Raw genomic sequence first — 12,746 nt, forward strand, 5'->3', positions numbered from 1 at the left:
CAACCCAGACGAGGCGGTGAGAAGTGCGAAGTATCCCGACCAGAGCCTAGCTGAGAGAGCAAGATCCGAGGTATACAGAGGCCCACCAGTTATTTCGAAATCCCGATGTCCAGAGGGTCCGCTGTCCGCAGTCATCGAGTCCTGTCCATTCTCTGAGGCCTTCCGTTTCAAGGAGCTACTCGGTGAGTACCATCGCCGGGGAGGCGTGTTGACGCGCACATAGGTTGTGCCGGTCAAGACGGATTTGGGTACACAAATCCGGTCTGCACTGTTTAGCAGTGTATATGTACTGTTTAGCAGTATATCAAGTATTCCGAAGTATGCAGTTATTGTCAAGAATTCAGCGTGGTGATTAGTTAGGCAGACTGTCATCATTGTCGGTCGTTGTTAAAATGTTTAATGTTTAATGTTTAAAGTGTTCAAATATTGTGGTATGAATGAGTGTTCATTGTTCACTGTTCATTATTGTGTTTTTCGTATTAAGTGAGTTCAAGAGTAAGTATCAGATCAGTTGTCAATATGCCGCTCTTCTCGAAGTTAAGACAGATTACTACCAAAAAAGGGGTGCTTGAAGAAGCAGTTCCTATTCCTCCTAGGGACACTCCAGGGCATTTTATGTACCATAAGCATGGCTTAGATGCCATATTGTTTCTTGATCTATGGGTAGATTATACCAAGGGATTGCCGGAAAGTCAAAGGTGGCCCGTAGCGGGAACCTGGGATGCAGAATGCATCATGAAAGTGGAGGAAGAGTTATGGAAAAGAAAGGTCAGACAGTCACAGAAAGACGCTGTTGAGTTATGGCGTAAAGAATCTCATAGACGTACAGAAAAAGCACGTAGACAAGAAGAGAGGAGTAAAGAAAGTTCAAATAAAGTTCAAGAAAATCTATTAATTGAGGAAGGTATCCGAGTGAAATCAGAACAAGTAAATAGACAAAGAAATGCTCTTATGAATGGTATGTATCCCCTTCTAGCCGAAGGACTACCTAAGGCTGCTCCAGAGATGCCAAAAGACTTGCCACCCCCATTATTTCCAATTAAGGTACATCCAAAAGGGCATCCCAGAACCGCAGAAGATGTTTTTCTTTCCTCATATCTAGACGACGCAGCTCCCGAGTATGCTAACGCCGCACCACATAGACCGTCTGGTGTAGGGGTTCAACGTCAGGATCAGGTATCTGTCCCCGTGCAACAGCAAGTCCCGACACAAGCTTCGGCAAGCACATCTGTTTCCGCATCTGTCTCCGCAGTCGATCCTACAGGGGTATCGACACCCATAGTTGCTGTGTCACGTTCAACGAATCCATTCACACCCGACGCCCCAGATGGGGCCACGGGAGGTGCTAGCATTACCTTTACACCACCCAGAATAAATAAACTTGTTTTTCAAGAGTCAGCGCATTCACGTACACCTAAATTCGTAAGTGAACGTACGCTTAAGGAACTCCTTGTAAATTGTAGATATGACCCGGTGGTTGGTAAAGAGGACGAAATGGTCCTGGCATCATTACGTATCAGGCGAGCCGCAGAGTATTTAGCAAGGTTACCAGGAATGATTACGCATCTAGATAACATATATCATTTTGTTCAAACAGGACGAGATCCAGGATGTATTAACAGAGCTATGGAATTCCAGAAAGTAGAGATACAGGGGGAACTGTTACGTTTCCTCATAAACTGTGTGATCAGAAATCAAGACCGCCCGGGGGTAGACCCGAATACAATGCTTATTCTTACAAGATGGAGTCAGAATATATCAGAAGGGAGACACGATAAGAAAAATTGTATAATAGCCATGTGCCGAAAAATCCGTAAAGAAATAGAGCGTATTCATGAAGAGGGATTGGGAACAGACGAGTTTGAGCAAGATGAAGTGTCCGAATCAGGGAATTCCGCAAGACAGTCAGAGACCATAGCCTATGTAGGCAGAGGAAGATCCTGTGATAATGCTAGATGTTTTTCTGATCCCATACACTCTGTATGCCCAAATAATAGCAGAACGTATCCGACGCCTATAATAAATCTGAAGTCTCCTGAACATTCGTTTCAAGCCGCAGATAAAATACTACGAGAACGAAGGGGTTACCACCTCCTCGATTCCATGGATGAGCAAGAATTAGCCAGATCAGCCGTTCACTGGATTGACAGTCCTGAAAAATACGGTGATGAGACCGTAGCACACACGTTTTTTAATCTCAGTACAGATGAACAACGTTTAGCTGGAATCTATATGATTCAGCAACTCCTCATATTATATAAGAGCCAACATGCTGACCCTGGTCCTTTACCTGATATATTAACGGAACTACTCACGAACAGATGGAGAGGTTCTAGTAACAAGCTAATTAAAGAGATATTAGTGTCACGTAAGCAGTATGTCCTTTTTGTAAGTCCGGATTCTCTCTCGCTGCCCCGCAGAGAAAGAGCGCCGTACTATATGGATAGACAAAATCCCCTACGAGAAGTACACCCAATAAAAGGCGAAGACAATGAGTTTCACCGTGTATTTGTTTACACACCCATATCAAAAATGGAATTATTGGAAATGAAGAAAGTAGTACCTAGTCATGACAAAGACCCAGCGGGTTTCCACCGAGAAATTAAAGACATGTTACTGATGGGAGAGTACACCTTTCCTGATATTATGACGATATTAAAGGTGCTTTTGCCTGCTGGCATTTATGAAAAACTGAAAGAAAGAGTGGGAAGTGGGTGACCAAAAGATAGACTGGACAGCATTAGCAGAGGAAGAAAGGGGCCGAACTGCAGGTTCAGGGCTCGGGGATAAAGTTAAACTGTTACCAGGTTTACTAGTACAGGTACTGCCACGTTTATTAACTACAAAAAAGGAAGATTGGGGTGCAATCACAGCCTGCAAACAAAAGCAAGATGAAGACACAAGCGATTATTATGCTCGATTTGAAAAATGTTTTGGTATAAATAGTGGTATAAAAGCAAGTAGTGACTCATATCCACATTTATTTGTGACAAAATTAGTGGAAAATGCATTGCCTCCAGTAAAGAATAGAATATTGAAATTCGAGAGTACCTGGCAAAGTAACACTCCGTCGCAAATGCTACAAATGTTACAGTATCATCACAATAGAATTAGGGATGAACAAGAACACGAGCATAGACGCATGAAGGATACAAAAATGAAAATGCTAGTTTCTCAGACAGTACCAGCAGATGGTCACAAAAAGGGTGTGACACATTCTGGTGATTCTGCAGTTCCTGTAAAGGGAACCTGCAATTACTGTAAACAACTGGGCCATTATGTACACGATTGTCCAGTCCTGAAACGTAATATAGCTACAGGTATTGCAAAGGAGAGACCACGATTAGTTAGACAAGATCAGAATGAACAAGGAGCTATGCAGCATGGACAGTCCATGCCAGTTCAACAACAGTCCATGCCAGCCTCACAGCAACCCATACAGTTTGTGCCAGCTGCACCACCGTTGCCTGCTACTGCCACACAAACCACAACACGACAAATGTATCAGACTGCACAGTATGAATACCCTGAGTATCAGCGTTACGCATGAACCAGCCTAGAGAGGGAAGTTGACTTACCGCTTATCGAGATTCCTGTAGATCAAGAAGGACCTTATGTACATAGTGAATTATTAGGTCAAGATAGAAAATTCTTACTCGATACAGGGGCAAGTCGAACAACCATAAAACGTAGTGAAGTTCCAGGGGCACCCCTCTCAGGCTCTCAAAATATTTCCCTTGGTTTTTCAGGAAAACCTATTGTTAATGAAGTATCACAGCCTCTACCACTTACGATAGGACCTTTGACACGAACTACAGATTTATTGCTTACTAAATCATGCCCAGAAAATCTGTTAGGAATTAAAACTCTGAAAGCACTAGGAGCCATAATATGTTGTTCTCCGGAAGGAGTAAGGTTGTTTTTACGTGATTTTAAAGGTCACTATGTGTCTAGAGACATGGATCCCCGACTACAGACTTTACCAGTACATCTATGGGCACAAGGCCCTACGGATGTTGGCTGCATGAACATTACACCCTATCGAGTCACATTGAAAGCAGGAGTGGTACTACCACGAATGCGACAATACAAGTTACCGCATGATGCTGTAGTGGCTTTGCTGAAAATCATTGATGAGCTGATTGCCCAGGGAGTAGTTGTAGAAACAGACTCCAATGTATGTAATTCACCGATAATTCCGATTCTTAAACGAACTGATCCTACTGCCCCACCAGTGTACCGATTGGTTATTGATTTGCGTGAACTAAACAAGTGTATTGTACCACAATTCCCTGTGGTCCCTGATATATCATCATTGTTGACAGCAATTGATTCCGAAGCAACATTCTTTACTGTAATCGATCTCAAGAATGCCTTTTTCAGCGTCCCAATAGATCCGGAAAGCCAATATTTGTTCGGATTCAGTTTAAATGGGCGCAGCTTTAAATTCTCACGCGCTCCCCAAGGATTCACAGAAAGCCCCAGCATCTACAGCCAAGCACTGAAACGAGAACTTGACAGTATCCACATGCCAGTCAATACTGCACTGCTTCAATATGTCGATGATCTGCTGATCACCGCAAGAAGCGAGCCAGAATGTGAAAAGGCTTCTCTGACAGTTTTACATTTTCTAGCCGACAAGGGGCACAAGGTGTCTCCTTCTAAGCTGCAATTCTGTGTCCAGCGAGTTATTTATCTTGGTCATTCGCTGTCCAAGGAGGGAAGGCAGCTTACACCAGATCGCATCCAGTTAATTGCTAACATGTCAATACCCCAGACACAAAAGGAGGTGCGGGCTTTCATAGGCCTCACTTCATATTGTAGGCAGTGGATCCCTCAGTACGCTTTTCTAGCAAAACCACTCATTCAGTTAACCACACAGGAGGCAGCCACATCGACTGTTCTCCCTTGGACTCAGGAACATACACAAGCTTTTGAAAGCCTAAAGGAAGCTTTATGTCAAGCACCTGTTTTAGCAACACCATGTTATAGCAAACATTTTACACTCTTTGTTACAGAACGCGAAGGTACTGCCTTGTCAGTACTCACTCAGGATCAAGCAGGATCACGCAAGCCATGTGCTTATTTTTCCAGTACATTAGATCCCGTAGCTCAGGCTTTGCCTGCATGCCTGAAATCAGTGGCAGCGACAGCTTTAGCAATCAGACAAAGCGATGCCATAGTGTTAGGACATCCATTGACAGTACAAGTACCACATGCAGTAGAGGTTCTTGTGAACCGAACACAAACACAACACTTGACCATAGCAAGACTTACCGGTTATGAACTGACATTGTTTCAACCACACATAGAGATCCGACGGTGTAATACATTGAATCCTGCTACACTATTACCTGTAATTGGAACAGACCCACTAGCTCATGATTGTGTTGAAATCATTGAAATAAAGACGAAACCTAGACAAGACTTGACAGACGTTCCATTGTTAGATCCAGACCTGACGTTGTATGTAGACGGATCGTGCATGAAAACAAGTACAGGAGATTTAGTGGCCGCGTATGCAGTCACAACAGACACTGAAGTTATTGAGACAAATTGTATAGATACTTTGTCAGCCCAAGCAGCAGAACTTATTGCTCTAACACAAGCCTGTATTCAAGCCACAAATAAGAAAGTTAATGTATACACTGACTCACGTTATGCATTCGGAGTTGTACACGACTTCGGCGTGCTGTGGCGAGAGAGAGGTTATTTAACCTCCCATGGTGCCCACATTCAGCACGGACCCCTCATTCATGCTTTGTTAGACGCAATACATTTACCCACTGCTATATCGATTATGAAATGTAAAGCACACACGAAGGTTACTGATACCATTTCTCAAGGCAATGATTTAGCTGACAGAACAGCTAAACAGACTGCTCAGAATCGCACATTAGACATGACAAAGCCAATAGTTCAGACACCAACACAGTGTATGACAATTAAGGATCCCGCACTTGACGTAATTGACATACAGACACATGCCACAGCAGAAGAATTAAAGAAATGGACTGAACTAGGAGGGATCCAGACAGATCAGGGATGGATGACGAAGGAGAAATCTGTATGGTTTCTTCCTGATTCCATGGTTCAAGCCATTATAGCTACAGTTCACAGTCCAGCACATTTAGGAGAGAAGGCTATGCTAGACAGCATTCAACACATTTGGTTCAATAAACATCTACGAGCAGCAGCTAAACAAAAGGTCCGTACCTGTATGATATGTTGTCAGTTCAACCCGGGAAAAAGTGTTCCCGTAGAACAGGGTGGATTCCAGACCCCTGATCATCCTTTTGAAGTGCTCCAAATGGATTATATCCAGATGGAACGATGTCGAGGATTCAAATATGTTCTTGTAGTTGTCTGCGCTCTCTCCCGTTGGACAGAGGCGTATCCCGTATCAGATTACACTGCCCCGACTACTGCCAAGCAGCTAGTTCGAGAATTCTTCCCACGGTACGGTTTACCACGTGTTGTATATTCAGATAACGGCCAGCCTTTCTCATCCGAATTAATGAAACATGTCTCACTTTTGTTGGGATATCAGTGGAAGTTCCACTGTGTCCGACACCCCGAGGCAGCAGGTCTCGTGGAACGACATAATCAAATTTTGAAAATCAGATTGTCTAAAATATGTAAGGAGAAAGGTGTTGATTGGATAGTAGCCTTACCAGTTGCACTATTTTACATAAGAATGGTAGCACACTCTCGAACAGGGCTATCCCCGTATGAGGTGATCTTCGGAAGACCACCAAATATGTGGGGGACGCCTGTACCACGTAAAATAACTGATGTTAATTGTAATATGCTGACAGATTACCTGGCTTCCTTGATGTCTGCACTACAATCTTGTCGTTCACAGGTAGCTGCAGCTTTTCCTGACAACACTGAGGTGAAACCCCATGACGTTGCTCCGGGGGATCTGGTGTTTGTGAGGAATTTCGATCGGAAAACCCAATTGGAGCCCAGGTGGAAAACACCGAAGCTAGTCCTGCTGACCACAAGAACAGCCGTGAAAGTGGAGGGCCGCAAAGGATGGATACATTCCAGTCACGTCAAGAAATTTCATGGACTATCCTCGGATATAGACACTGTGCCCTGCACTCCCTCACAGACTGATTCAAAACTTCCCTTTGTTGAAAGGAATGACTCTCAGAACTATAAATTAAAACTCAGGTCCAGATCTAAACTGTCGGACGATTTGATTGTTTAAGTCCTCTCCAAGGTGAAGCGGTTGAATCTGTCCCGACATGTATCCCTTAGGTCTGAATCATGTAGAGTCCAGAATCATAATGAAACGACATGCTTATTGTAAATTACTGCGTAACCACTGTATTGTGACTTTATTAATTTTGTTTTTCTTGAATTTTTTAGTTACTGCAAGTATATTGTTGCATATGTATCATCCTATTTCTAGACATGTTTATAATATTACTGCTGAACATTCTTTTAGTGACCTACCGCCACATGAATTATCTTATAGACTTGCGCTGCGCAATAACACCTTCATTAGTATGTTACATCATTCCCATCAGACTAGTAATGCCACCAATTGTTGGGTGTGTGGCCGACTCCCTCCCTATCAGAATAACAAAGGAGTTCTGCCTTTCTTTCCACATCCGTTCACACACAATGGCTCCTGTGGAGCATGGTTTAGTTTATTAAATTCCATAGACCCAGACACAGCAGTTTATCAACAACATTGGATATGGGGAAATCTGAATCTAGTTTTATTCAAAGTCTGTCACCCTAATAAGGAGGGTCACCCCAGTAGAACAGGAACTGATTTAGAAAATGAAGTGTATAAATTAGGTAATTTTACACCTAATCTTATGATTTTGAATGTCAAAACCGAAGTTGAACTAATTCTGCCCACTATGTCTGTATTTCCAGTTAAGGGTGAATTATGTGTGAGAAAAGTTGGTTCCATACATATGGGCCATAGCCAATGCGTTACTACAGTAGAATATCGTGATCAAGGTAAATCTTCATTTAGAGCTTCTCGCCATTCTTACTTTATATGTGGTCAGACGGCATATATGCGTCTGCCTCTAGATTGGGATGGTACCTGTTACATAGCATTCCTTCTGCCACCTGTTTTCCTAGCCCCCCCTGATTATTATCGAAATGTTCATTTAGTACACAATAGAGAGCGAAGAGATCTCCCAGTTGTCGATTATACTGAGACGGCATGGGACAAGTATGTAGATTTCAATAAAGGTATCTTTCCCTATATAGGTACAATATCAAATAGTAAGCTGATACGTAGACTAACCAAGACTCTTGAAGCTGTAGTAAACGAGACTATAGCCGCCCTAGGCAATCTGACAGAAGAACAATCAGTGATGAGAATTGTTGTTCTCCAGAATCGTCTTGTCCTTGACGTCATCCTGGCCGATAGGGGCGGAGCTTGCAGGGTCATCGGATCCAGCTGCTGCATATTTATACCAGAAAATTCGCCATCTGTATATAAAGCTATAACACGCCTTCATAAGATTGTGAGCCAGATACACGAGAATCCAGGCACTTGGACGTGGTCCGGGTGGTTTTGGAGTGTGATATCAGCCTGGGGATGGAGAGTTCTATCCTTCCTAGGTATTGGCCTTCTTATGCTCTTCAGTTGTTGTTTATGCCTGCAATGTGGACCAGCGATTTGTGGTCTGTGTGCCACATCATGCATTCCATATCACAGTTCTCGTTCAAAATACCGGAAGAAGAAGGAAGAAGAAATGATGCTCCATGAGCAAATCGATGGAATGATGAAGATTGATATCTCTTGAAGGGCAAGTAGGGGACAAGGAGGGAATGTGGAAATGTGGATTTTCCTGATCAGTTATGTCCCCTATCTTGGACCCCAACGGTTCTATATGCATGTTACAAGTACATGTATGTTCCCTCCAGTTTCAGTTTCTAAGACGCAAACATATGTGTGTCTACCGTCGACATGTTCTCTGTCAGATCCGCCATCAATGGGCTGGATATTCGATTCCTAAGCATGAAAGGCCACCGACTTTATATGGCTAAGTTACTCCATTTTTACAGTTCAGGCAAGTAGGCCCGATTCTGTCCTCAAAGCCTTTCCCTGCTCTCTGTCTTTTGACAGCTTCAGCTTGAGCTCGCATCTGTATCCATGAACTTTCCTATGAACTCTTATACCACGGATTCTGCCTCTTGTTATTCTGAGCTATTTTATTTTATTTCAAGATCCCGTATGAAATTCAGTCCGGTAAAGAAGATTTTTGTTTACCACAGTATATGTATGCTGCTGTTTAAACATTGACTTCAAGGGTCCCCTGCCTGATGACAGGAAATATTTCAAGCCTGGAAATCTATGAAAGATGCCAATGCCCTAGAACTTCAAGTGTATGTCATTTTTTACGTCTCACCTAGAGACGCGGTGCATGCGCTGCGCGCCTTGGCGAGAATTATTGTTGTTGGTTTCTTGGCCGAAGGGGGACAGGGGATGTGCACGCGTACGGACAGGAGATGTGAAAGCGTGAACATCGCCAGTCCCTCCCTGTCTCCTGCTCGCTGTGCCAGCGCGGACTGGAGATGTGCACGCGCACGGCCGCCAGAGGTTAATCCAGGCGTAGGACTCAGAGTGTAGATTTATAACACTAGTAAAGAGATTTACTTCCATGTATTGTGCAACCAAGGGGTGGGGCGCGGACGTTAGGTGGTGGGAATGCTCTGGGACTGGAAGTTTCTCCCCGCTAAGCTTGCGTGTTTGTGGGTGTTCTCGCAATCCGTTCCTCCTGTGACACGGTCCAAAATGTAATATTGTCCGGGCAGGAGTAGAGCTGCTCTAGAGCCAAAGAACTAGGTCAGCAGAGCTGCTGTAGAGCCAGAGAACCAGGTCAGCCGAGCTGCTCTAGAGCCAGAGAACCAGGTCAGCAGAGCTGCTGTAGAGCCAGAGAACCAGGTCAGCCGAGCCGCTCTAGAGCCAGAGAACCAGGTCAGCAGAGCCGCTGTAGAGGCAGAGAACCAGGTCAGCAGAGCTGTTGTAGAGCCAGAGAACCAGGTCAGCAGAGCTGCTTTGGAGCCAGAGAACCAGGTCAGCAGAGCTGCTATATGTCCAGAGAAGCCTGGTTGTAATTAAGTACTAGATGCCGTACATACATTCACACTAGGGTGTTTTTCTTTTCAGTTCTTTAATTCTCTTTCTTTTTTGTCAACCTTTCATAAACTTAGATGCCGTATCACTGGCAGTTAGCATTAATTTAGTTGAATTTATGCGGCATTGTGGTGCGGGCTGGATGTTTAAGCTCACTTTTTCCAACTGTGTATATGTCTTGATTGTGCTACTTCTCGGCTACATTCTGATGAGGCTCTGAAGGTTATTCATTCACCTTGGCTTTAAACTGTTTGCCAACAACATATGTGCCCTGACTGAGGGATTTCCACTGCAACAGGACATTAAGGCCCACGGGGATTTTTTAATGATGTATTAAATGTCTTGCTAATACCAGATGTTTCTGGCTGTCGTCCAGGTGTCTCGCGGATTCAGCTGCTCCTGGTTTCACAACCGTTTTTCAGTTGGAAGGTTTTAAGCTTCACTGGACACCAGAAGGTGGCGACACTGCTTAAGAGCAGGATTTTCTCCGGGATATATGTGTGCGCATAGAGTGAGCGGCAATCGACTGGCATCTTTAAAGCATTCTGCCAACGACATTGGGGCTTATTTACAAGCCCCTTGAGCCGCTGCTGCCTCACTTTTTCCCACACAAAAAGTGAAGCACCGGCGGTGCAAGGGGCTTGTAAATAAGCCCCACTGTGCCCATTCGAATGTAATAAGACAGTTACGTAACCTTCACACCACGGAAAAGGTGAAATAAAGCACCAGTTTCTAAAGTTATTGCTCTTTCCACAGTTACTGGTAACTCAAGTCTCCTGCCTGAGGTCTCCTACATTTATTATAATTTAAAACTTCAGGTATCAAAATGCAAAGTTGTGTGAGCTATTAGCCTTACACTGGCTGAACAACTGCCTCCTACCATAGGACTGTTACGAGTGTCTACAAATCTAAGATTGGATTTTGGGAAGTAGGTGATGCACCTCATGCCTGCAACATAAAACAAGCATTTGCAATGCAATAGGGCCGGCCTTATTAAAAGCTTGAGCTATTGGCGTTGCAAATGATAATGTTTGTTAGTTTTTTTATTTTTTTGTTAAAAAATATTCCAGCAGTAGCATAAGTAATAAAATAAAATCCACGTAGACCACCAGTACCACCACTACCAGTACCATTACCACCGCCACCACCACTGCTACAACCACCAGAAGTACCATAACCACCACTACAATTATTACTATTACTACTCTGTGGTGATTGTAATAATAATAGTGGTAGGTATGGTACTGGTGGAAAATTACTATTATAAATTACAATACCTGTTAATTTTTCAAAAGGCATTGCCATTTACAATACCAATAGCTTTAAAACTCGCAGTTGCGAGACCTATTGCATTGTAAATGCTTGTTTTGTACAGGTGCAGAACTGTTCATTAGAGTTCAGTTCTGTCCTCGTCAGGTCAGTTGTCTTTTTTTTTTTTTTGCGATTTCTAAAGCGCCTGGTGACCCGTAGGCATCCCCGCGCTATAAACTTGAAGAGATCCAGAGGAGGGGGAGAGGGAGTGAATTATTTGGGGAACAAGAGGGTTTTAAGTTTCCTGCGGAACGTAGTGAGGGAGGGTTCCAGACGTAGACTGAGAGGGAGTGAGTTCCATGCTATGGAGGCTTTGACCGAAAAGCGACGACCGCCGGTGCGAGCCTTCCTAAATTTGGGAACCGTGGCAAGATGTTCGGCGTCAGAGCGAAGGGGTCTGGAGGCTTTGTATGGGGTAACCATATTTTTTTGCGCGGCTGGGCCAGCTCCATTGATGAGCTTGTGGGTGGTGCATAGGGCCTTGAACTCTACTCTCTGGCGAATAGGGAGCCAGTGTAGGGCTTTAAGGGCAGGCTTTGCTGAAACTCTAGGGGGGAGGTTCATAATAAGCCTGGCCGCCGCATTCTGGGTGCGTTGGAGTTTGGCCAGGGTGTACTCAGGGGCCCCAAGATAGATGGCGTTGCTGTAATCGAGCCGGGCCAAAACAAGACCCTGGACCAACAACTTCCTGGATGGGAGCGGAAGAAGAGGCAGGATCTTGCGCACGGAACGCAGGAGACCGAAGCAGGTGCCTGCTGTCTTGGCCGCCTGCGTTTTCATGGTTAGGTCAGGTTCCAACCATACTCCTAGTGTTTTGATCTCAGTTTTAGGAGAGGGGATTTCGCCGAAGGTGTCAGGCCAAGATGTTGGTGGAAAGGACGTCCATTTGTTGCCCAGGAGCATGATCTCGGTCTTTGCACCGTTCAGCTTCAAGGCCGAGTCACACATCCAGGTATGGATGTCCTGGAGACAATGCAGCAAGCTGTCAGGGTGGTTATCCAGGTGGGACAGGGAGACGACTAGTTGGGTGTCGTCAGCGTAGTTAATTATTTTTATACCGTAGGGGGCCACTACGTCTTCCAGGGGGGCCATATAGACATTAAACAGGGTAGGGCTGAGCGACGACCCCTGGGGAACTCCATTCTTCAGTGGAAGAGGTTCTGACCGGGAGTTGCCGTCCCACACCTGAAAGGATCGATAGGAGAGAAAAGATTCGATCCACGCTCGCGCCGTACCCACAATTCCTGCCTTGGCCAGGCGATGTAATAGGACACGGTGATCCACCGTATCAAAGGCGGCGCTAAGGTCCAGGAGGATC

At 44.6% G+C, this 12,746-nt stretch overlaps 1 protein-coding gene across 1 annotated transcript in view; it reads left to right on the top strand.

The window, feature by feature from the left end:
• PTGES (prostaglandin E synthase) overlaps positions 1-12,746 on the top strand; it is a 138,955-nt gene that overhangs the window by 112,926 nt on the left and 13,283 nt on the right. The gene's annotated exons all lie outside the window — the stretch shown is intronic.

This window comes from Triturus cristatus, chromosome 1_2, assembly GCF_964204655.1.
Source record: "Triturus cristatus chromosome 1_2, aTriCri1.1, whole genome shotgun sequence".
NCBI classification, from domain to species: Eukaryota; Metazoa; Chordata; class Amphibia; order Caudata; family Salamandridae; genus Triturus; species Triturus cristatus.